The following is a 27,087-nucleotide window of genomic DNA, read 5'->3' on the forward strand; positions in this document are numbered from 1 at the left end:
CTCTGGTCCCCCCCAGCACATTGCCCTGCCCTTTCATCCCCTGTTCCAGGGCTCTGCCATCCTCACCCCAAAGAAGTCCTTCCTCAGATTAGAGTGGAATATCCCACATTCCAGCTTGTGCCCATTGACCCTTGTCCTGCGGAGTGGAATATCCCAAGTTCCAGCTTGTGCCCATTGACCCTTGTCCTGTCACTGGAACCATGGAAAAGAGTCCGGCTCCATCCTCCTTCAAACCACCCTTTAGATACTTAGAAGCATCTGTATCTGCCAACCTCCATCCCAACACGGCCCCCACACCCTGCCATGGACCCATCCTGGGGTTTCTAGAGCTGGAAGCACAAACCAAGGGCTAGATGGACGCCCAAACATGGTGAATTTACAGCACTCAGTAGGTTTTTCTAAAAGGCATCCAAAAATGGAGGTTTCATTGCCACAGGCAGATCTCCCCAAGGTTCTGCAAAGCTTGGCCGACCTTGGGGTCACATCTTACTCCCACGGCTCTGAAACCAGAGCCTTCAGTCAAGCAGTTTTCACAGGGGCTCCACAACTTCTGCAGGAAGGCGACCGCTGGCAGCCTCCTGAGTTTTATTCAATTTGACAGTACAGTGGCCACAGCAATGAGATTTGTGAAGCCTTAGGAGCACAAAATTGTCAGCAAAAGGACGGAGATCTCTTTTAAGTCTTCCCTTACCCATCCCTCCCCCCACCAAAAAAAAAAAAAATTACATTTCTGTAGTGTTAGCAAGAAATTCACAGACCTCCAAGGGTAAAGATGCCAATTAGTGGTAAACAGTGGTGCCGAGGGTGATATGCTACTGTATAATCTTATGATGGCATGGTAAATAACTAGTGCCATTTTCTTGTAACACACTTAGAACTTTATCAGGATAAACATTAGAGACTACATCGCATTTCTTTATGTTTTTCACTTACTATTAAACTCCTGGCTGCTTCAATGAGCCCTCTGTGTACAGCTTGACTGCAGACTGGTGATCTGTAACTTTCTGCAGTATGATATTATCATTTCTCAGGTCCTCTTCAACTCCAGCTGTAACTTTTCATGGGCAAAGATGGATGCCACGAGCAAAACCCAGGCACGGGCAAAATTCATCTCAATTTATCCTGGACAGAAAAAGTAACTGAGGATACCTTGCTGAAAGCAAAATATACTGCTTGAATGAATTTACAGTAAGTAATAAAATACAGCAGGGAGAGAACATTTACTGTGGGGGAATAAGGCAATATATGATGTCGGTAATTCACTTTAAAACGATGCTAGTATGCAAGTATAAAGGTGATTATCAACTTTTTAGGCATTAAAGTTACATTTATAAGCCAGTTGGTGTGTGACACCTACAAATATGAAAGAGCCACTTCTGATTTCTTCCATAAAAAGCTATATATGTTTTATGCCACTCCCAGGACTGGCAGCTCCCGCAGCAATAGTGGTGGACAAGGGCAGGCTCACGGCTCACATAAAGGCAAAGTCCAGTATCCTCAGGACCAGGTTAAAAACACTGAAAAGCAAAATGTCTCACCTAATCCATGGAGGAACTGCTGAGGGCAGACCCGGAACTGAATCAGATTTTCAGACATCCCAAGCCCGATGCTCAGGCTCATCTTCATCCCAACCGTGCAGAAACCAGACAAGAAACACCATCATAGACACTGCAAGCTGGAGCTGGCTAGCCAGCAACACTGTGTTATAAAATGAGATTATTTTAGCATAGATTCAAAAGGATGTAATTTTACATAATGAGGCGTCTGTAGAGGTGTCATAGACATGAGCTCTGTGCAACTTTGTTGTTCTGAGGAACCACTCGGACAACTTTTGGCTCCTCAGCCCAAAAGCACAGCGCAGCTCCCTCTCTGCTCCATTCACCCCGAGTCCCCCTGAGCCCTGGAGGTGCCCAAAGAGGCCACCTGGACCCCTCTTCTCCACATTTCTGCTTTGGACTTCTGGCTTCTTTTTCTGAAGATGTGCACTGGGAATTATGCAGAATATTCACACACAGCTCCAGTGACACTTGCTTGTCACTACAGCAAACACATTACTCACCACAGCTGGATAAGGCAGCTCTGAACACCGTGATTTCACCACCTCTTCTGATACCTGGTATCAGCTCCCAGAGGCAGATGATTACAGGGGGTATCTCATGTCTTCTTTGCTTCCCTGAAAAGCTTAGAATAAAGCCTGAGCATGTGCACTCTGAAGACTTAAATCCTAGAAGGAAAAAAAAAAATAACACCAGCTATATTACTTTCTAATTCTCATGATTTTGTAAGTCAATATCATGGTTTCAGGGCATTTGGGCTTGGTAAGCAGTCTCTGAGCTGAATCCTCCACCCCGCAAAGCCTGGACAAGGAGATTTTCCAACACGGGCTTGACCTTTCTGTCCCTACACAAGGAAATGCTGCTGGTTTCAGTGACCTGGTGACCACCAGATTAGGCTTTGCAGTAACTGCTGGCTAAAGCAGTGATCCCCTAGTGCAGAGGGGTTTGAGACTGTCAGTGCTTCAGGAGCAGCTTGGGGAGGGATGAGGAGGTGCCCTTCAGGTCTCTCTGGGGAGGGATGAGGAGGTGCCCTTCAGGTCTCTCTGGGGAAGGATGAGGAGATGGCCCTTCAGGTCTCTCTGGGGAGGGATGAGGAGGTGCCCTTCAGGTCTCTCTGGGGAAGGATGAGGAGATGGCCCTTCAGGTCTCTCTGGGGAGGGATGGAGAGTTCAGTGCCAGGAAAGCCATTGGAAAGAAAGCAGTAACCTCAGTCCCTGCAGGTCCTTCAGGTTTTTCTGGCTCCTTGGATTAACCTCCAGGAAGATGCCTCGAGGAATGAAATCCCCCCAGATGAAGATGAGCTGGAGGCAGAGCTCATCCCACTTACTGTTTATCACCCTATTACTACAATGCTTACACGCGTGCATTTCAATAGCTCTTTCAAACAATAGCCAGGCTAATTAAAGTTCATTCTGAATGGGATTTTCCAAGCCTCAGCACTGCAGCCGGTGCACGAGAGGGACACACAGCACAAGTCTCCAGCTGCACCTTAGCTTGGTTTTTGTCAATATTGTACATTAGAGAGGGTTGAGCAGCAGGACCTCTCTGACACAGCCCCATGCTCTGCTACGGTGCAGATCCACCCTAACACCATCCAAATCAGCAATGTTGCTAGCAAAAAGAACAAAAACCAAACAAACCCACACCGTATCTCCATGACACAGATGTCCCATGAGCCCAGTGTGGCTGCAGCGGGATCAGATCAGCTGGGGAAGGGGTTAGGAGTGGGAAAGGAGAGCTTTAACCAAAGATCCTCTGAATCCCACAATGAAATGATGACTGGCTCAATGGTTCCTGCCTTTAAACCGCTAGCTCCTTTTCCCATCAAGAAGTCAGAATCTGCTGTGCAGGGCAGAGAGGACCTTTATCCTCCAGGCAAGGCATTCCTGTTCATCACAGTTTCTATAAGTACATTATAAATAATGCTTTGATAGTTCAGCTCCCCCATCAAAGCAGAAGCGTCCTTATTAGATTATTTAGAAAAGCCCGTAATTACCAGGGTTTAATTTATTAACAAGATGGGCAATTTAAACACTATCTTTGGAGACAATGAAAGTGTGCTAACTCTGGGACTGAGAACACGAACACCATGGAAACTGTCGCTGACAAAAGCTGGAGTGCCGCAGAGAGGTGGTTCGCCCACATGTTGAAAACACCCAGCACATTCTCTCTCTTCATATGGAACTAGGACACGTGTCGTTTGGGTTGCATGTGATGCTGGCAGGGAACAGAAGAGCAGTTTTTGGGTGTCCTCAGGCTTCTGCACCAGCTGTGAGCGCCTCTGCTGTACCAGCATCCCAGCACATCCCGAGAGGTGAGGGGGGATGCACTCCCTGGATACTCTGGACTGTGTTGGGGAAAATTGCTCTCTCCAGGCACCTTCCAGAAGTACATTTACTTCTCCAGAGGTCTATTAGAAAGACAGTGAAAAAAAAATATTGATAGAACAGTTGCTTCTGCCTTCCCTTATGACGTTAAGTCTGTTCTTCAGCAATGATGCATACTGGGGTGCTGGGCCCTTTCTGTGCAACCCCAGGAAGAGTAAGTACCCCATCTCTGCTCCCCATAAAGAGTGTTTCTTTCCCAACAAATGACAAACCGGGGCTGCCTGCAAGGGATGGGGACTTTCTGCTGGAAATCCCTTCGTTCAATGGCTTCAGGAACCTGGCTGAGGCTTCAGCAGACACAAACACCAGCTGCCATCAGCAGTGACCCTTCCCTGGCAGAAAAGCTGCAACTATCCCTCTGGAGTAAGCAGAGGGATGCAGAAGGTGTATTTAGCTTTAGGGGCCAGGCAGCAAGATATCTAGATTGTATATTAGGAGGATTTTTTTCACTGAAGCATTGTCAAACATTGGAACAGGGAAGTGGTGGAGTCACCATTCCTGGAGGTATTGAAAAGACAGGTAGACCTGGTGCTGAGGGACATTGGTTAGTGGGAACTTGGCAGTGCTGGGTTCACAGCTGGATCTGATCATCCTAAAGGTCTCTTCCAACCAAAACCATTCTGTGATTCTACGTCAAGGGATGTTGCGAGCCAGATGGAGATTTTGGAGGATGCTGGAGCGTCCCTGCAGTGGTGCTGGGGGAGCATCTCCTTGCAAGGTGCAGGGAGACACGCTGCCCCATAACACCCCCCAGCATTTGGAAAAGGCAACAGGAAACATGAAGAAAGTCTTATTTTCTGGTGACAGAAATGCTTCTGCCTCTTAGCTCAAGAGCAAAATTGCTGCCCTGTAATTAGTCCCGATGTGGAGCACTAGACAGCAGATATGTGCAGAGCAGGCTTCACGCCGTTAGATACCTTAATGAGGAGGTCAGTGTATTTTGCATTGAGGGATTTGGGATTTGTACGTTAACTGCAGTGGCATGTGTTAGAAGGACATGTGAATTAATGACATTATTTATAACCCATCTCATTATCACACACAGCTTGATGCCTCAGACAGCCGCTAATTCTCTTTAACAATTTCTATTGCTGGAAGTAAAACTGCTCTGCTTCAGCTGTGATCTGTTAGAAAAATGCTGCTGCTGTTATTGTTTTTTAATATAAAACGCTCTTTTCAAAGAAAGGCTCCATGATTGCATGATGTAACTCCCCTGAGTCCAAGTCTCAGATACAAAAATATTCATGTTGAGTCTGATAAATGAACAATGAACAAATTACATGCTTGATTTCCCTGCTTTGCCTTACTTTTGATCTCTAATATTAGATTGCTATAATTGTTTTTCAGCTTCTTGTGCGCATATTACCAATGTGTATGTTGCTATAGAAATGTAAAATTCAACATATTGTCCCTTAGATTTTAAAAGAAATGTGCCCCTCCTTCGATTTCCATTCTATTCTTTGACACAAAAATAAGAAACCATCGTCTGACAAATATTAAAGCCTCGGATATGATTCCAGCCTTTTTTCTGAAGAGGCTGTAGCATGGCACTGGCTTTTCTGACGGTTTTGGTTGAAAGAGGAAACTCAGGACCTATCCTGCTTAGGTAGAAAACATGGGAAAAGGCACATTTTTTCTTCTATATATCTATATCTATACATTGATAAGGTTTTGAGGGACTTAAAAGCATGAGGAAGAACTATAAGGAAACCAGACCATTTTCTAAACACAGACATCCAAGAGCAAAATCCATTCTTTCTCCTTTCTCCTGCCAAAAGAAATCACTATTTGCAAGGTCGGCTGCCCAGGGGCAACATCTCAGACCTGTCTTAGTTTCCTCCTCCTAGACTTGGCAGATGATGACTTTCTAGGCAAAGAATAGCAAGTATCTGTGCAGCATCCATGGGATAATTAATACTCACCTACAAACCTGGGGGGGATTTTTGCTCCTCCTGTGTGCTCTGAGCTGGCAGAGAGGGAGCTTGCACTGTGTGATGGTCTTCACCTGTCCTGAACGGAGCTGGAAAAGAGAGGAGAGACCACCCCACTGTGGAGGAAGAGCAGGGCTGAGGGTGAAGGAAGGTTCTGCTCGGCAATGAGCGATGCTTTTTGTGCTCCTGAGAAAATAAATAAACACGGGGGAACAATTAGCTCTGAACATAAGTGAAAATAATGTGACTTACCAGGCACCAAAACTGTTTTAGTGATGGGAAAGGAAATGAATTCATTATGACTGACAGTAATGCTAATAAAGATCCATTTCCAGAGGTGTGGATGAGCGGAAAGGGCCATAATCACAGCAGTGCACTCCACATTTTTTTTCCAAAGGGATGAAAGCAGAGTTGTTTGCTAGTTGTGACTGCTAAGGGAGAGCAGAAGAGGAGACAGGGAGGCTGGACCCCAACCCCACCCCATGCCAGGGTGGTGCTGAGTTACCAGGGATGGGGTCCCCCATCCCTCTGTGCTCCCCAATCCACTGAGAGCCGTGCTCACTCCAAAGGGGAGCACAGGAGAGAGCTCTTGCCTCGTGGGTGGGGAAGCTTTTTTTGGAAGGTATTTTCAGCAGCCTCTTCTGGCAGTCTCCACATGCAGGTGCTATGCTTAATCATAGCCTTCGTCAGCTGGCAAAACTACTGCCTTGCAGCTAATTCTCCATCCCTGGTGTGCCACTGGTAATCATCTCAGCACTAAGCTCTGCCCCAAACCAGCACTGCTCAATTCCACCTCAGAAGCATCATCTCCTTTGCACACACCTTTTTCCAGACTATGCAGGGGCTTGTCAAGCAGAGGGATAATCACATTACACATTGGGATGGGGTGGGAGTTGATTTACATCTTTTCTCTTGCCATGGGACTACCAGGATGGAGCGTGGAGGAGGATTTAACGATGTGTCATGTCTTTGGGCTAAAATGTCATGGACAAAAAGGACCCCACTCAAAACTGGTCAAAGGCTGGCCTTCTACTGGTCAAAAAGGCTGGCCTTTTGCAGGACCTTTAGAGAACTTTGCTCCCAGTGAGCTGTTCCAGACATCTTCCCCCGCAACGATCCATTGCTATGAGCTAATCTGTCATGTTAATTTAATGCAGCAGAATGCGACTAAATTGCACTTCACCCTTGATAAAAAAACCAAGTGTTTACTGGTGACGGTTTCCACAGAGGGAAGACCTTTAGGCACATTTATAACCCTCTTCCTCCCCACCCAGACTGGCTGGGCACTTCTCCTGCAGATGACTCCATGTGCAGTCATGGGATGGTCTCCAGGAGTGTGGCTGTAACCAAGCATGGGGTGACCCCACAGCTTTTGCTGTCTCTGCCTGCAGAAGGGCTGTTGGTGCTTTCCTCGGGCTCCTGTGAGGCATGGCAGACCCTTCCCAGGGCGGCTTATCTAACGAGACTGGAGCAAGTCAGAGCCCTGCTCTGGTTCCTCAGCCAAAGAACTTCCTCTCCCTCCTGCTGTACCGGGAGCCCAGCGAACCTTCCAGCCAGGCTGCAGAGTAAAACCATGTTGTCTCCATCTCTCCCTACTAGAAGGAGCACAATGTGTGCACCATCACCCCTGCTAACACCTCGAAGGATATGGAGCAGCAATAGCCAGCACTAAGGCCATTCAAACTGCCCTCTGCACAGTTACATCAATATTTTGGCAGTAATACCCCTCTTGGATGAGCTGAGTCACCACCTCTTCCACCTAGATATGTGTCCGTGCCTCATACCATTTGAAACTCTTTTTTTTCCATCTTTTTTTCTACCTCCACCAAAGCCCATTCCCCAGCTCGGTGACTTTCTCTCCTTGGGTTTTCTCTGTGGAGTGGTTTCCTGCTAAACACACACTGAAAACTTTCCACTGCCTGTGGACTTTGAAGCCCTCCGAAAGACAGACTTCTCACCTTTTCTGAAGCAGCAATTACCAGTAGAGACACTAATTGGCATGCTGCTGTCTCCAAGAGAGCAGAGAGAAACTCAAGGAGAGCGGTAATGTTACATGACGCAAAGGCCAGGGTTGTTCACAATTATTAAAGCACAAGCAAATACATAACAATATATCTAACACTCTGACTTTGCTGTACTACCCAGGTAAAGCAAAGTGAATCTTGAAGACAAAAAGACTCTAATTTTCCTCCAAATCAGGGGTCAAAATTCTGCTGCTGCAAGTAAATGAAATGCCACAGAAACTGGAGCCGCATCTACTTACATTTGTCATCTAGATTTAATTTAACCTTGATTTATCTGCTCTGACCCCAACTCCCCCAAAAACATACGGATGAAACCTCACCCCAAAGACTGTCCCCAGGCAAGTACCAGGGGCAGGAAAGCTGCACTTCTGCCCTGGCTCTGTAGGATAACTTGGAGAAGTTATTTTGAAAACGAAGCCTTAGAGCCAGGCTTGTCCATCACAGGCACTGGACCTGCTCCAGCCCCAACCCTGGCTGCCAAACTGGGGCCTGAAGATATTTCCCTCGGCTCTGGGTGGCCCAAAAATAAGAGGGGATGCAAACTAGCTCTCCAGATTACACCTGCCCAGCAGAAAGTGGGGCTGTGAGGCACCCAGAACACACATACACAATCCCATCACCAAATCCTGTCACCCCCAATAAGCCCTGCCCTGAGGGGGGAACTGACCCTCTCAGGGACCACATGGGCACAAAGGAGCATCAGAAAATGTTCTCCCTTCTGTTATAGCTCTTGTTTCTCCTTAACTTCATTTCTACCCAAAGAAGCATTTGCCATGCCACATGACTGTGCCTAAATACATCGTTTTAAAAGCAAACAGGCAAAAGCCAAAGAGGGTAAAACACCCGCTTGGATGGGTATTTTCAGAGACTCAGAAATTACCAACCCGGAGGGGACAGTGATTACCCTTCCTGACACAGTGCCTCGGCTGCCCTCAGCGCCACCCCCATTAATTCCTGCCGTGAGTCCAATTGCTGTGGGATCCAGAGCAGAGATTTCAGAGAGAAAAATCTGGTCATGTTTGGGAAAATTTCCTGTAATAACGATTTGACCACAACTCTCCTGCAAATTGTTCCCAGAGTTAATTTTCCTCACTCCAGAAAAAAACCACTGCTTTTCTTTTTTTTTTTCTTTTCTAGTTTGAACTAGCTTCAGTTTCCACTGAATCTTATTCTACTTGGTCTACTACACTGCAGCACCCACCGTTACCAGATCGCCCGCCATCACAAAGGCAAGCAAAGATGGCCTTGGTGGTGTATTCCACCCAGAATTATTTCTACCCTGGCAAATCACTCGTTTTCAGTTCTTAGAAACATATCTTTCCTCTTTCCCCACCAGGAGAAGGTCAAATACAGACTTCTCCTTTGCCAAATGAAACGCTTTTTCAGTTAGGAGATTGTCATCTATAATTACGAAATATTTCAAGGACATTTTAGCACTGGCAGCCTGAGACCTCCGTGTGTCAGTCAGGCTGAAGCCCTCATGAAGTTCAGTTTTTCTCCCCACGGATGAGAGGATGGTGGGACTTCTGTGGGACTTGGTGGCCAGCAGCAGTGGTCAGCATCCCGTTTCTGGGCCATCTCCCAGAACGCGTGTCCCCACGCAGCCACGGTCACAGAATCATGGAATTGTCGGAGTTGGAAGGGACCTTCTAGAGATCCTCCAGTCCAACTCCCCGCCAAAGCAGGGCTGCCCAGAGCACAGCACTCAGGAGCATCCAGGTGGGGCTTGAAGATCTCCAGAGAAGGGGACTCCACACCCTCCCTGGGCAGCCTCTGCCAGGGCTCTGCCACCCTCACCCCAAGGAAGCTCTTCCTCACATCCCAGTGGAACTTCCCATGGTCCAGCTTGTGCCCATTGTCCCTCCCTTGCTGTCCCTGGCAAGAGCCACCTGGTCATCCTTGCTGTTGTGAAGATAAACAGACTGTAGCCTAAAAGGTTAATCACCAGCAACAGTGGTATCTTTACCTCGATATACGCTATCTTTAGCTTTACGCACTTGCAGGCATCACCTAGAGTTTGCAAAAATATTCTGTGTTAATTGAAATAGAAAAATTAGCAACATGCTTCTAGAGATTTAGTGAGATGCCTACAAAAGCACTTTCAAACCATCGCTGAAATACTCGTCACCTAGTTTTCATTAAAAGCATCTAGTTTGCGGTAAATAAAAAATATCCTGGAATTTGAGTGACAAAAGAATTTCTAGAACCTTTAGTAAAAAGGACCATGAATACTGATGAGTGTTTCATCAGTGAAAGCTTAACTCTTCCTAAGAAGCTACTGCGTATGTAAAAAAAAAAAAAAAGGGTAGAAACTGAAAGCAGCTGAATTTGCTGGTGGATGTCTCAGGGTTACGTGAGATAGATGCAAACCCTGCACAGATAAAGATGTCATCAAAAAATAATGTCTCCTGATGCAGCTCAGGGACCACGGGTGCCTCTCCCACACACAGATGGGTTTCTGCTCCCTGCTCTTGCCCTGCCACCACCCCGGTGGTGGGGAAACCGTAATAAAATAGCAGGTGAAATTACTGTGCCCGCCCAATGCTACTTATTAAGGAAAGCCAATAAGCAGTGCTTGGGCTTCCCTTTCCTCCAACTTACACTGAGATTTTCTAGTTCATGCATGAGGTCGCAGTGGATGGCTGGACAGCTAATTATTGCTCTCTATTTCTGACTCTTCCTCTGCATTATAAGCATACTTAAAGGGCACTTAAAAAAAGCAGTCACAACCTAAATTAAAATGTACTACAAAAAGAAAACGTCCGGTGGGCTGGATGGGAAAGCAGACATACTTAAAGGGCACTTAGAAAAAGCAGTCACAACCTAAATTAAAATGTACTACAAAAAGAAAACGTCCGGTGGGCTGGATGGGAAAGCAGGTATTATACACCAGAGATGAAGTTGCCTTTTCCTCCCTTGAGATTTGCCCCTGGGCTTCTGTGCTTGCTTGTTTTGATTGTTCCATAGCTTTTTCTCTGCTGCTGTGGTGCAGAAACAGTGGGGTGGCTTCATACCAAGTGGAGAAGCTGCCACCTTCCCACCCCTGGGCAGGAGGAGGTAGCCCATGGCTGGTGCCCCGCTGCCTCCCACCATCTGCCTCCCAGCCTCTCCCTGGCAGGAGGAAAACCTCAGCTCAGAACTTCTCAGTCTCAGTGGAGGACAAAATACCACAAAACAGCCTGCAGAACAGCTGAGGAAAGGAAAATACAAACCCACACCGATACGTCCCACACAGGCACCGGGAAAGGGGCAACGTGGAGGCAACTGCAAGCCCTTGAGACCAGGCACAATTTTGGTTTGTTTATAAATGAAACCAATTTATCCTTGCGAGGTTAGAAACAACAAGCTAAAAGCAAACCACGGAAGATGGGAGAAGCTAAATTGGTAGATGGGAGCTGGCAGGTCACTGGAAAATTGCCACATAAATAAATATGTGTTGTCTCCCCAGGAGGGGCCAAAGCTAGTGTGAAACACCCCAGCTAGCGTGAAACACCCCAGCTAGTGTCAAACTGGCTTTAATAATTAAGCCTGCAAAAAGTGAAGATTAAAAATTTATTCTGAACTAAATGATGCAGGACAGTTCTCCCCCATTATACATTTATGACATATAACACAATAACACAGACGCCGTCTTTTGAGAGCACGAGACCCCATTGCTCCCCGTTGCTCACATCTTTACTGTCTGGACTCGGCAGGAAGAAAACCTCAGCTCTCTTATTCCTCAGCTCAGAACTTCTCAGTCTCAGTGGAGGACAAAATACCACAAAACAGCCTGCAGAACAGCTGAGGAAAGGAAAATACAAACCCACACCGATACGTCCCACACAGGCACCGGGAAAGGGGCAACGTGGAGGCAACTGCAAGCCCTTGAGACCAGGCACAATTTTGGTTTGCTTATAAATGAAACCAGTTTATCCTTGCGTGGTTAGAAACAACAAAGCTAAAAGCAAACCACGGAAGATGGGAGAAGCTAAATTGGTAGATGGGAGCTGGCAGGTCACTGGAAAATTGCCACATAAATAAATATGTGTTGTCTCCCCAGGAGGGGCCAAAGCTAGTGTGAAACACCCCAGCTAGCGTGAAACACCCCAGCTAGTGTCAAACTGGCTTTAATAATTAAGCCTGCAAAAAGTGAAGATTAAAAATTTATTCTGAACTAAATGATGCAGGACAGTTCTCCCCCATTATACATTTATGACATATAACACAATAACACAGACGCCGTCTTTTGAGAGCACGAGACCCCATTGCTCCCCGTTGCTCACATCTTTACTGTCTGGACTCCCACTGTAACCCTGGAAGAGCAATGAAAACACTTCCTTTTGTTAATTCTTTGAAGTACAACAACCTCAAGGTTCAAAAGGAAAGCTAATTTTCACTCCCTAACTGGGACATTGCGAGACAATCTTGAAAGGGGATTTTCAGGAATTTCAAATTTATTTATTTATTCTGCCCTTTTTCATGGAACTTTCAAAGTATAAAATTCCTTGAAAAGTCTGTCATATAATATTCCATTATAAACCATGGAATATTTAGCATAACCTGGAGTTATGCTAAAAAAAAAACAAAAAAACATGCAGTGCAAAAAACTGTCAATCATTCCTTTTAAAGAAATGCAGGAAGAACTGGGCATCGGTGTGGGTGAGGAGACAATACTCAGTTATTGTGACAAGTAAATAAAAAAGAGAATTACTCATGCTCTAGTAAATCCAGGAGCCCTGTGACGTGCTGGATTAGCGTTAACAGGACTCAGCTGGCCAGCAAGGGTTGTATCAGAGCTGGGGACCCCCAGCCCTGCTGTGGACACCCTGGGCTGGGCTTCATCCCCCCCCGAGGGGAGCCCGATGCCCCTCTCAGCGGGGGTTTGACCCTCTCTGTCCCCATCCAGGGCTTTATCCCCATGGATAAACCCCATGGAACCCCCAATTTACCAAGTCACGGTGATGGCAGTGAGATCAACCCTGCATTTATGGCCCTTGGTAGAATCGCTGAGCCGCAACCAGCACCGAAAGGAGCCCCCCAGGTTTTAAATACAGTACAAGATTGAATTTCTGGCCGTATGTGGGGACTGTGAATCCCTTCTCCCACCCCCCCTCACCTCCAGTCCCCCTGCATCCCGCAGGATTTTGAGTGTGATGTTGTGGGCAGATTTTTGTATTTCTCCCTTTTCTGACAAGTTCTAATAACTGCACTCCTGGCTTTATTTAATGCTGTGGATAGTTCTACTGAAGATGAAAGTAACTTTAAGTTTAAAAACATTAAGAAAAGAAAACATATTTTTTATTCTTTCCTCTGGTTAAGGTGCTTGCCAGTACGTATACATTCCGGACAGAGTCAGCTTCCCTATAAAAGTTTGATGATGTTCTTGGCTGGAAGGCTGACAAGCCATTGAATTCCAAATTCAGGAAATGTTTGACTCTATGATGTGTTTATAATTAAATTTATTTCCCTTGAATGCAACCGAGCATCTCCCTGGCTTATTGTGCAAGGCAGCTGAATGTTAAGGATTATGCCTGTGGAATCAAATAGATTGATGACATGATTTAGGACCTATCTGGAAAGATTAATTGAATTAAATATAACTTGCACAATTTGCCTTAATCCTCTGAGGAGAACCTGACCGACTTCACACCTCTGCCTTGCTCTAAAAACCTTATTAAAGAAAGAGGGAGGAGGAGTGATTGTTTTATATACCTAATTAGGAGCTTTAAATGTTCAATAAGTTACTACGCTTAGGAGGGAAAATCTGAAATATTTATTATCTCATCCCTTGTTTTGCCTAGTTCACTATTTTCTTCTTTATAAATCAGCAGGGTGACTGCAGATGTTGCCCCTACAATTCAAATGACCAGGTCCCCACAATCCAAATGCCCAGACCCTTGCCACAGCGCTGGCACCACGCGCAGGCAAACAGGCAAAAAAAATTAGCATTGTGTTTCTGGGAATTTCGGGCTGCTCCACATAGCAAATCCCATAGATTTGCCTTGATGATGAGGGATGAGATATGAGCCCAGCTCTGAACTCAAGGGGCAGGAAGGCAGGTAAAATATCATTCCCTGTAGGTTTCCCCACGCGGGTGCAGAACCTGGTCCATGGATGGAGCTGGAGGAGCTCCGAGCTGCTGATATAACACACACCCATGACACTGCCATTTCTTACACTAACATTTTGTCTTCAAGCTCAAAATCGCACAGACAATTAATAAATGTAATTTAAAATAGGACAAATGTTTTCTCCCAGCAGCACTTTCCCAGCGATGTGTTATCCATCAGTTCTTACAGAGCTCTCCCAAAGGATCTGGATGTTTTATAGGATGCTCCAGAGGCTGACAGCCAGCCCCTACCTGCATCCCACTTTTAGACATCACTTTGGCTCCCACTGGCCAAAAAATGGGGTAATGGCCTGGTGGAGTTTGGAGACCCCCTCAGGCCATCAGTCTGCACCTATAAGTGGCCTTGTAGACAGATTTGGTCACATTTATAACTATCTAGAAATAATGGAAGTTGCCTTACAAAAACAATGAGATGCAAAGACCTACAAGTGCAGCATCTTTTAAAATACCATCATGCTACATACTCATATTTGCCCTACAAAAACAATGAGATGCAAAGACTTACAAGTACAGCACCTTTTAAAATACCATCATGCTACATACTCATTCCAGCAGAGATGCCCTAGAGTTCAGTGCCACGGTACCTCTGCTATATAGTCACATAAACATTTGTGTGTAGAAAAAGTGATGTTCTGCAAGGACACAATTTGTACATCATTTGTATATAATTTGGCATCAAAATAAATGGCCTCATTTTGCTTTCAGTTCAGATTTGACATAAAACCACTAGATTTGCTCCAAATTTGTACTGTAAGCAGAATTTTGCCCATTGCTTCTGTGAGGCAGCTACGTTTCCAGTATTGTATTTTTGCTCTGTGCCAACTAATTTGGATACAACAGATTGAATTTAAAGGTCAAAAAGTCAAGAAAATTGACTGGCTGAAGAAGGTAAAATGTTTTTTCAAAACTGATTTAAGAAAATTGAAGCAGCTCGGAGAAGCCATGGAGCATTTTATGAAATCTGTATTTCATAGGAGGTAAAATTGAATCTAGGTGCGAGCAACAGCCTATCACAGGTCTTAGCATGCCTGCCTCAAATCAGTGATTTCATCAAAAGCCATTTTACTTCTGGCAATGCTGATGACCAAGAAAAAAAATTACATCTGCAGCTCAAAGTCCACAAAAGCAGACCCCAGAAAAAGAGCAGAGACCTGACCAGCATTCAGCCCTGACCAGAGCCACGGATCTGACTGTTTGGGAAACATCTGGAGCCAGATTTCAGTTTCTACACACATCCTTTCTCCAGAATGACAGTGATGGATCAAAGTCTTGGATCCAAGCAGCCTGGAAAGAGCAGTTTTCTCGTATTATAGCCCAACCACACATGCAGTGCTTCTCAATAACCCAATACAACTTCTCTTTCCACCGTTGTGAGGAGAATGAACATCCGTATCTCTATTGCAATAGAAGTTATGAAGACAAACAGAAAGGCTTTCTAACCTGGGGTGATACAGGCAGGATTACTAGCTCCACATTGCAAGCAGCAACTGGTCTGGAGTAAATCTCCTTTCAGATGAGGTTGCTGCAGCACGTCAAATGCCATGACGGGGAGTCCCAGTGACATGAATAGGATTTCTAAGGGACAAAGGAGATGGGCCTTTGAGTCAGGCCCATCTGGGCCTGACAGCCACTGAACTGGGCTAATTAGTGCTTATTGATGCTTTGAGGAATATAAAGCGATACTACGCTTAGGTGGCAGTGAATCAGCTGTTCTATTCACAAGGTGGTGGAGCCACTCTGAGGATAAAAGCTGACTCCTGAGTAGAGTTGTCCATCCTGGTGAGCTACAGTGAGCTGGAGACCACCAGCCCTGGCGCAGCTCAGTGCAGTGATGGATCCCTCACCCTGCAAGGACAGGTATTTACCCTTTTGCTGAGGGACATGGTGCCACCACGTTGCTCAGCCTCAGCCACGTTATCTGCATAGAAAATTCCTCCTGGCTTTACTCTTACAAGGGCTCTCTGCCCCCAGCAGTGCCCTCGGGCTGAGCGTGCCCTGGAGCGCTGGGCTCTCAGATGCTCCGGTGTTGAGCACACCACAGGGACCCAGGAGAGCCACCGGGCCATCAGAGCACACTGGACAACACCGTCTGAGCCTCAATGACAGATCTGCAGAATCACAGAGAACAGGGCTGGAAGGCACCTCGGAGGTCCAGCTCATACATTTTCTTGCCTCGGGCAGGATCAACTGAATCTCTACCTACGAGATACTTCTCATCTGTCCCTAACCACCTCCTCAGACTGTTCAAACGCTTCACTGCCCACACAGTTATCTGAGGATGGCCTTCCCTGCTGTAGTGCAAACCCAGCATTTCACAGCTGACCTGTGGGCCCTTGCCTTCCCTTCCTTGCTTGTGCCAAAAGCCTCCTGTGCCACATTTTATAGGTATACTCCTGGGAGCAGTCCCATGGGTTGTATATCCCCAGAGAACAGGCACAGACCCACAGCACCAGCACCCCCCTGCCAAGCTGTGACTGCAGGTGGCAGCTCAGCCAGGGGCAGGGGATGAAGATCACAGAATCACACGGGGTTGGAAGGGACCTCTGGAGATCATCTAGTCCAACCCCCTGCCAGACCAGGTCCACCCAGAGCAGGTCCCACAGGAACGTGTCCAGGTGGGTTTGAATGTCTCCAGAGAAGGAGACTCCACCACCTCCCTGGGCAGCCTCTTCCAGGACTCTGCCACCCTCACCCCAAAGAAGTTCCTCCTCATGTTTAGGTGGAACTTCTTTTATTCAAGTTGGTGCCCATTTCTTCTAGTCCTGTCCCTGGGCATCACTGAAAAAAGACCGGCCCCATCCTCCTGACACCCACCCTTTAAGTATTTCTAAGCATTGATCAGATCCCCCCTCAGCCTTCTCTTCTCCAGACTAAAAAGACCCAAGTCCCTCAGCCTCTTCTCGTAAGGGAGATGTTCCAGGCCCCTCATCAACTTGGTACCCTCTGCTGTACCCTCTCTGGCAGTTCCCTGTCCTTCTGGAACTGGGGAGCCCAGAACTGGACCCAGTGCTGCAGATGGGTCCTCCCCAGGGCAGAGTAGAGGGGCAGAATCGCCTTTCTTGACCTGCTGGTCTCACTCTTCTTGATGCACCCCAGGATGCCATTGGGCTTCTTGGCCAAGATGAGGGTCTCTGCTACAGGAGAAGCAATGCCCAAGGACAAGCCACAGATGAGGGTGTGTGCCACAGGAGAAGCAATGCCCAAGGACAAGCCACACAAAAGGCCACAGCTAGGGCTATTTTTGCTCTCAGGACAGGGAAACCAAGAGGTAATTGCAAATCGCTTTGTACTTTTGAACCTATTTAACACGGACCCAAGGAAGGACTATCCATGTAGTCACTCTTGCTAATAAAGTATCCAAACGCTGTTTCACCAGCACCGCTGGCAGAAGCCACGCGATGCCATGGCTGCACACTCATCCATCACACGCCAGTGCATCATCCCTCCAGTTTGTCACCCACATGGGCATCCATGCCAGGTGGGACTGCCAGCCCAGAATGATGCCAGAGACTCTGCTGGCCATCTGCTAACCTGTTACACGGTCCCACAGTTCATCCGTTCTGTGCAGATCTCACACACACTCAAGTGCTGCAGCCAGAGGTTTTCAGCAGTTGAGCAGTATATACATATCTGTTCCTGTTCAGACACCCATCAGCACGGGGAGATTAAAGATGTTGTGCACCTAACAGCAAAAAATATATTCTATCTCTATTGTCAGCTCATTAAATGTTATTCAGAAGAAGATAACCCGTGTTTTTCAGGATGGTGGAGAGCTGCACTGGACAATTCCCTTATCAAGAAAGCAAATGCGCATTCTTTGTTTTCTATATACACTAACAGAATGGTTTAGGCTGGAAAACACCCTTAAGCTCACCAAGACTGAGCATGAACATGGCCGAGTCCACCACTAAACCACGTCCTTAAGCACCACTCTGTATCACATGTTGGAGAAGAATTCACATCTGTTACATACAGATGAAAGTAGCCCTGAATGTATTTGGACACATAAACGTCTATGTCAAGATTCTCTGCTTGAAGGGACCCTTTTGCAAGTTTTGCCCCTAAGAGGCAAGTAGGTTTTGGTAAATCAGAGAAGGGCTCTGACACAGCCGCTTCCAGCTGCCGAGCACCAGCATGTGCTGAGACACACCATTGAACACAAGGAGCACATTTGTCAAAAAGCCTCAGAATAAGTACTCCTTCCCTGAGTACTTTTAGCACACTTAAAGATGCATTTGTTTGAAAGCAGCATCTCAAACGATGGACTCCAGGGCATGTCACAAGGCCCGGGTGCTGGTGCCAGCCCCACGTACACCCCCACAAGTGAGCCCATATATCTACCAACCCTCTCAGCGCCACCAAAGAAAACAGGTCTTACTGCTTTGTTAATTTTTAATGACCCTTTCCCACAGTCTTTTTTGCTTCTGCACTGATTTACGCCCTTTCCAATGTAACACTCTCAGTCCAGCAGCCAACCCCTGTCACCCGAAGCTGCGATCTGGCTCCAAGGCCTGTAGACCACGTACTTGGTGGTTTTGGTGCAGGAGCCTATTCATGGGACCATTGCCATCATCTCCCCTGCACAAGTGCTAATTAGCCTCTGATGCCCAGAGAACAGCCAGAATGCTTTGGCAGCTCTGGGAAGGTCCCAGGTCCCAAGAGGGTTGAATGAATGCCTTGAATGAATGAAACCCTACATTATAGCCATCCTGCCCCAAAACTTCATCCTAGCAGCACTCAGCATAGCGTCCACCAGGAAACTCCAGCCTTGCAGCTTCCAGGGTTTACCAGCTGCTAAATGGCACTGTGGATCTGAATTCAAGGTGGGAATTTCCATCCCATCATTAGCATCCTACAAGAACTAGTTTCAGCTTTGTCCTTGGGCGGGGGGGGAACATGCATTATGCATAACAAGAATTTCTCCATCCATCTTCCAGAATGCATTATCACTCTTGATGAGGGCTTTCCAAGTCACCAGTCTCATTCAAAAGGAAGGTGAGCTGACCCATGAATACCACATGCTGCAGCTCCAAATGCTCCTTGCTAGAAAAACCCACGGGAGGAGCACAAGGGGCAGGAAGGCTGTGGATGGACCCTGCAGACTCTCAGCCAGGGGACTCCCACCAAACTGTGCCTGACTGTCCCTCGGGCTGTCTGTCTCTCTTCCCTTACTGCCACACACAAAGATCACCTGGGAAGAGCTGCAAAAGAGGGGGAAATGGAGGCTACATCTTCATGGGAGTGGCAGGGAAAGAGTCAAGGTCTAAGGGATAGCCAAAAGTCCCCCAAAAATGAAGTGTGGTAACAATAAGACTAAATTTAGTGTATAATCTAGTTTTCTTGTTCTGGGTAGCAGGATAGCTGGATGTTTAGAGGTGAATTGTATACACCCCGACAGAAAACCACTTACAGCTTTGCAGGACACGTTACAAAGATGCATACAAATACATTAAGAGCAAAAAGTGCTACCCTATTTTACCTTCCATACTATAATACCAGATTTCCTATTTCACTAATGAAATGTGCAAAAATGGCATGAAGTCTGAACCCAGACTCACAGGGGCTATTTTTACAGCCTGTAGAATCAGAGAAAAATACCTTCCAGAGACACAAAGCAAAGCAATCAACCACGTCTGGCAGTTGGCTGCTCCCTTAATGAGCAGGCATCGCACTGATGTTTCCAAAAAGACCTCTCCAAGTACAGCTCTGCTCGGGTTGTGTTCTAATCCCCCCCCAACATCAAATGCCAAAAAATATTTATGCCTGCTGTATTACATTAGAAATTTATATTTCTGAAAAGTAATGAGTTATGACATTACACCAGGCATGATAATTGCACCTCAGGGCCCAGCCCTGTGGAAGCCACTCGAGAGCTGTCTCACCAACAGGAGTCCTACTTTTGGGGCTACAGTAACCTCCAGATGGCATTGGGGATGTTAAAAATAAAAAGACATCCAAGCCTATAGACTGACTTTCCACCAAGGGAGATGTCTAATTATACATCCACTTTGCTCTCCCTTGCAATGTATTGGGAGCAATTATTTTAAATAGATAAAGGGTGTCAGGGAGGTTCAATTTTCTCTGCCTATCAGCTGTGCAACGTGGGCAGGCACAGAGTAGTCTTCCTCAGCCATGGAGAGGGATGTGTCCTGAAGTTGCATCCTGACATTTGTGAGTCTCATTAAATGAGTTTTCTTTATTGATTTGTTTGGTTTTTATAATTGCAGCATATGAAGATTTTTTAATTTTTCGTTTCTGCTCCTGGAATTTAATTTGAAGTGATCCCGAGTTTAGTGCCAACACGCGTATCACAAATGACCTTCAAGCTCGAGAGAAAATCATTTCATTTTAGAACCCGTCGATAAGCAATAGGCAGAAGCCTTGTACGTTTAATAGCATCTATCAAACATTTTCCCTTAAGAACTTGCTGACCTTCTTGGCAGCGGCCCTTCAACAGCACACCACTTCTACTCACTGCCTTTATCAAAGAGATGGGATTGCTACTCAGTCATTTCTGCACTCAGAAATTAGGTCAGCTATCAACAGCAACAGATTACACAACTCAAATGATCTGTTCTCCACGAAAGGAAAGTATAACAGTGGCCTTTCAGTGCCTTATAGTCAGGGCATCCTCCTCTCATCTCTGCTCCTGCATTACGAGACTCTCCTAGAATTCTAGGAGCACGATGATTTAAGGAGGAGGCTATTTAGCAGCCTGTAAATCCACCCCAGCAGGTTTTACATTCTGGTTTTGCTAACTGGGAGACGGGATAACAGCTAAGCAGATCATTTGCAGTGAATATTCAGAGGAGTATCTCCTGCTTTATGGCTGAGAAAGTAGGATCAGGCCTGGAACAGAATTGGCCCCAGTGAATTCCAAGAGCACGTTTGACACAGAACTCATTTTCCAATATGCACCGGCTGAGAAAGTAGGACCAGAATTGGCCCCAGTGAATTCCACGAGCACATTTGACACAGAACTCATTTTCCAATATGCACATCACAAGAGGGAAGAAAGAAAATTTGAGTGACAAGACTCTTCCATAATAGGCTTTCTGATTGCACAGTAGAAAAATTACAAATTAAGATTTTTGGAAAACAGGTGATAAATTAAGAAAAGTAAGTGTTTTCAGATGATCTGAAGCTCTAAAAAAAACCAAAAACCAACCAAACAAAAAAACCCCAAAAAACCACATTCCATGCATGAATTAATTACAGTTTTAGCAGCATGAAATGATCATGTTTCCAGAATTAACTCAGTCGCAACAAGCTTAGCAGAAGGTAAACAGTTGCAAGTGTGTTCCTATATTTTATGTCATAGCACACATTCATTTTGTGCTAGAATCCTCTTTGCATTCTCACCAGATTTGGAATGTTTGGGCTTTGGAAGCTGAAGATGCTCAGCTCTCAGGTACCCTTGTCACAGAGCAGTAACTTGCAGGTGTCCACAGACCCCAAGCAGATGGGCCACCTGAGAATTTCTGCATTCTGAGGGGCTGCACAGAGTCAAAAGGAATTTGTATGAGCCCCCCAAGAAGTAGCTGCAAGCACAGTTAATTTCTCACTATCAGACATCCAGCATGACTAGGACAAGCCCTCTGTGTTGGGCTTCAGCACACCGGGATGAGAAAAGGCTTTGAACCTAAATATCAACAAATATCAACAGCAAAACAGAATCACATTTTCCACAGCTTTTCCAGACCCCAAACTCTGGCTCCCATCCGCCTGGATCCCCACTGGAAAATGGTGTATCTTGCCCCCAGGGAATCCCCTGCCTGAGGTGTGGTGAGACTTCCCTTTCTGGTTTGCAATTCTACAAGGTGAATCAATGAAGATGATGATTTACCCAAAATTATTCTCAGAAAAGATATTTATTTAAAAAAGTATAATCATTTCCTTACTGGAATTTACTTCTGCGCATTACTCTCAGAAAAGATATTTATTTTAAAAAGTATCATCATTTCCTTACTGGAATTTACTTCTGCGCATTTATAAGCTATAAGAATGGTGCAAGGAGGAAATCTGTACCATTACTTCCTTCTGCAAAGCAATACTTCACCTAAAATAGGGATTTATGTGCACTGAAAGCGTATTGAACGAAAATCAATCAATTTCTCATTAAAAAAATAAGATCAAAACTTTTGGGAAAATAATTATAGCCGAGCCAGATTTCCTCCAGACTTTGAAATTAATTATTTCACTTGCAGAACAAAATAAATTTGCTGGCTTTCTAGTCTACCATTTTTTATGATTCTCGGCAGTGCGGCTAAGTGGAATTTGATAAGTTAAAACTGACAGGTGAGAAGCTTGTAAGGAATGCCCTGCAAACACACAAATGCACTGAGAGGATTCAGGGCTTCATACAGGAGAAATTTTGGAGTGGAGATACTTAAATCCTGAAGCATATACCTCCAGAACAACAAGAACATACATTTTGTTTGGCGAGATCATACAGATTCATTGTCACCGTGTTTGTGCCATCCCACAATTTCAAAGGCTTTTTTTTGAAGCTCATTCTGTTTAAAGCTGAAAGTAAAAGCATATTATTACATGAAATGTAAATAAGATATCACTTGCAGTTCTCTATCTTGTGCGTTACCTTTGCAAATAAACAGAGTATTCACAAATAATAGTGATTATAATGCCTTTTTTTTAGTGTTAGATATGATTTATACTCAGTGTTTAAATAGGTTTTTCCAAATGTTTGTTGGCATTACGGTTCTCATTGAAGCAGGAGAATATTTTGGAAAAAAAATCTTAATTTCCAAGAGTCTGAGGGATTTTTTTTTTCTAATTCTAATTGCTAAATATGACAGAAAAATCATTGTTTTTTGTAAAAGTGGCAGCTAGCCAGCCGCTGCCAGCCCAGGTTGTCCCTCTCCCGTGGGCACCAGCCCTCCTCCATCTGTGCCTGTCTACAGTGTCCACCCAGACCGAAGACTGCAAAGAGAAGACCCCAATCCCAGGAAAACCCCCTTTCCCATGGCATTTCTCTATGAAACATCCGATTGGGCGTGCATTGGAACTGCAAAATAGCTGCAGGCAGGGACCAAACCTTCCCTTCTGGGGTTAGCATAGCAGCAATGAAACCAACACACCTGCCTGGTGTGGCTGTTTGTTTATTATTTACTTATTTTACTATTGGAAAAAAGTCAGGTTTTGCTATTAAAATGTTCAGTCATATTTAAAAAGTTGTCATATTTATAAAGCAAACCCCAAACATTGTCTTTCTCTCTAGTCAGTTCAGAGCCCTGTATACCAAAGGCAGATGTTCCCTGCAAAACTTTCAGATTTTAACTAATTATGTTGTTAATCAAGAGCATGACTGCATTCTGATTGCATTCACTTATCTCTCGTCTCTTTCTTCTCAAAACAGTACAAAAAAAAAAAAAAAGATGGAGAACAAAAGGTTCACATCTCTCGCAGCTGCTCTTTATGCACATCTAATTAATCTTGGGACTATTAAAATTCAATACAATAAGAAAGTGGTCAATACCGTAATTAGATAAACGAGCTCACCCAGTAGTGAAACAATCAAATCAAACAAGCTTCATCAAATATTCCTCGTAAGTGACAGAACAAATACTTTTCAATGCCTGTTTTAAAATTCCCCCATGGTGTTGACACAGCCCTGTCTAATCTTCCAGAGAACAACAGCGGTGTCTCCTCCCGCGTGTGATGTATTATCTATACCCCTTGAAACTCACTGAGTCTATCTCTAATACCTTTCCGGATCAAACACTTTTTGAAATTCTAAAGCAACTAGAAATGGCTATTCCCACTCTAAGACGACTCGGCATCTGCAGATCAAAGGAGCTAAACAAACATTTCCTGGCTGCAAACCTGACAAGAAAAGCTTTCCAGTAGCAAAGCGATTCACCACCTAATCTCGACGTGTTCCTTATCTCTCAGCAGCTTTAGATTTTTATATTCAGCAGTGAAATGGACGTTATTTGAAATTGGACATTACTCCTGTCTGGATAATCATGTTGCGTTTAGAGCCTGTCATGAGAGATTATTGAAATCCTCCTGAAATGGAGTCATGAGAGAGTAACTGGTTAAGTTATTTTTGTTAGTTACTTAATAGTATTTGTGGGCAGCTTCTCAGAGCATAAATATCTGCTCCTCAGCAGGAGAACTGTCTCCTACGGATCTTCCAAGAGTTTAATTGCGGTTTTGAAGACAGAAAAAAAAAAATATGAAAAAAACCCACTCTCTTGACTATCCAGGCTCTGGGCTCCTGCAGAACGAGGGCTGATTAACGGTGCTGCTGTTCCTCCCGCGGTACACGTCGGTGACACGCAGAAAGGCTCTGTGATTAATGCCCTGTGAGCTCACGCACTGAAATCATGTGAAGCCCTCACAGGACACCGGCTGTATTAATTTATTAGTAGTGGAGGAAAATGAGTATGTCTTTACTTGCTGCCTGTGCTTTCCCTTTTCCACTCACCGCCTTTATCTGCTGCTATCAGAGGTGGTTTTCTGCTGTTGCTTCGCCAGCAAACCCTCCCAACTGATGCAGCTCCTACAGACAGCAACCCATAAATTAATACCTCTAAAATGCACCTCTAAAATCCTCCAGAAGGAAACAAGCCACTTACTAGGAAAATAATTTTTGGGTGACCATATTTAGACTGGAATTCTCGCCTGCGGCACACAAATTGATTGGTTTCATATGCTTAATCCACAAAGCAGGATTTTCCTGGCAGGAAAATCATTACGTGCAAGTTATAGATTACAAGCATCGAGCAGTGCTGTCCCCGGGGTGGCAGCCCAGTTACTTGCCCCACACCGCTCCCATCATCAATATTTTTGCCAGTCTCTCCACCAGCAGATGAGATCTAGATCCCACATTTGCGTAGGCAGCTACTTTTATGAGCCCATTCATCAAAAACTTGGGAGAATTTGTCAGCGTGACTGACAAATCCAAGAACGCTCACAATGAGTCCCCTTTCCAATCTTTCACCATCCACATCAGGTATCAGAGAATTCCCAGTGGAAATCTAGAGAGCATGTTTTAATTCAAATTAAACCTAAGAATAAATTGAACTTTTTAACTTAAGAGTCCAGTACAACCCAGGGTGGCACTCCGGGGGAAGGACTGGAAATGTTTAAGGTTACACCATGAAAATCCTTTTTGTTGCTGTGAGGTTTTTTCCAGCTGCTCGAGCACAGCAGGAACAGGAGACAGCCCAGGCTGCCCCGTTGGGCTTCACACTGGTTACACTCGTGCTATGCCACCCAGTGCATAAGCATCTGGATGGTCCCCACGTTAAATCAATTTGAAGATCTGAATTTCACTGAATTTTTAGAGTTGGAAGGGACCATAGAGATCATCTAGTCCAACTCCCCTGCTAAAGCAGGACCACCCAGAGCTTGTCAGAGCATGTTACTCAGGAGCATCCAGGCGGGTCTTGAAGATCTCCAGAGAAGGGGACTCCACACCCTCCCTGGGCAGCCTCTGCCAGGGCTCTGTCTCCCTCACCGTGAAAAAGTTCTTCCTCATATTCAAGTGGAACCCTTTATGTTCCAACTTGTGCCCGTTGCCCCTTGTCCTCTCACTGGCAACTACTGAAAAGAGTCTGGTTCCCTCCTCCCTCAGCCCACCCTTGAGATACTTGTAGACATTAATAAGGTCTCCCCTCAGCCTTCTCTTCTCCAGACTAAAGAGCCCCAGCTCTCTCAGCCTTTCCTCATCAGGGACATGCTCCAATCCCTCCATCATCTCTGTTGCCCTACGCTGGACTCTCTCCAGCAGTTCCCTGTCCCTCTTGAACTGGGGAGCCCAGAACTGGACACAGGATTCCAGTTGTGGCCTCATCAGTGCAGAGCAGAGGGGCAGAATGACCTCCCTTTCCACCGCCACGTTCCTTGATGCTCGTAGTTGCAGTGGGATTGAGAATATCCCACTTTTATTGCTCTTTCTGCCACAACAGCCCTATGAACAATCTCTGCTCGTGTTGTCTGATATAATCCAGGGAAATCTCCCTTCCTCTTCATACAAGGCAAACCCTCAATCCTGAAGTAACCCAGCAGCAGCCCTGCCTGTGGACACCAAGCACAGCAAAACACCTACGGGCACCAGAACAGGTAGCCCGACACACGCCATGTATCTCCTGCTCTGCCCTCAACACCCTCTGTACCCTCATTTTGCTTTTTCCTTGAACGCCAATGCAGCTTCTAAACGGCAATTTCTGTCTCTGCTGAGCAAGTTTTTACACCCAGGCTCTCAGAGCTCTTTGCCTTGGTCCACTGCTCTTCCAAGGAGGGGAGGGTGGCAGCACAACCAGCTCTTCCCAAGGGGTCTTCTGCCTCGCATGTCCTTTAGAAGAACTCACAAATTTCAGAGTTTGTCAGACTTAGCAGTTACCTGTCTGTCAATTCATATCAGTCACATGTTTATCATTTAGTATTTGTTATAGTTCACTGTCTACAAGATCCACGTTTAAAAATTGTACCATCCTGCCTCCAAATATTACTAGTATTTAGAGCAATTGAAAGTTACAGTCAAGTGTTGATTAACCCACCTCAGCTTTGGGAAAGACAGCCTGCTTTCCCTGTCGCAGAATCACATGGGGTTGGAAGGGCCCTCTGGAGATCATCCAGTCCAACCCCCTGCCAGAGCAGGGCCACCCAGAGCAGGTCCCACAGGAACATGTCCAGGTGGGTTTGAATGTCTCCAGAGAAGGAGACTCCACCACCTCCCTGGGCAGCCTCTTCCAGGGCTCTGCCACCCTCACAGCAAAGAAGTTCCTCCTCATGTTGAGATGGAACTTGTTATATTGAAGTTTGTGCCCGTTTCCTCTTGTCCTGTCCCTGGGCACCACTGAAAAAAGACCAGCCCCGTTCTCCTGACACCCACCCTTGAAGTATTTATAGGTGTTGATCAGATCCCCCCTCAGCCTTCTCTTCTCCAGGCTAAACAGACCCAAGTCCCTCAGCCTCACCTTGTAAGGGAGATGCTCCAGGCCCCTCATCATCTTGGTACCCTCTGCTGTACCCTCTCCAGGCTGTTTCCAGAAAAGCCCAGAAGAACCGGAGGGTGTCTCCATCCGGCTACACTCACTTTTCATGCTC

The 27,087-nt window shown here is 45.7% G+C and overlaps 1 long non-coding RNA gene across 1 annotated transcript; it reads right to left on the bottom strand.

Moving 5' to 3' along the window:
• Window positions 1–1,550: 1,550 nt before the first annotated feature.
• Window positions 1,551–27,087, bottom strand: LOC106895575. The gene is made up of 4 exons (XR_001413448.1): window positions 26,958–27,087; window positions 5,866–6,060; window positions 2,060–2,224; window positions 1,551–1,698 (listed from the first exon to the last, which is right to left on the bottom strand). It is a non-coding gene; the product is annotated as an uncharacterized LOC106895575 (long non-coding RNA).

Source organism: Calidris pugnax, unplaced genomic scaffold (assembly GCF_001431845.1).
Source record: "Calidris pugnax isolate Ruff unplaced genomic scaffold, ASM143184v1 scaffold38, whole genome shotgun sequence".
Classification (NCBI taxonomy): domain Eukaryota; kingdom Metazoa; phylum Chordata; class Aves; order Charadriiformes; family Scolopacidae; genus Calidris; species Calidris pugnax.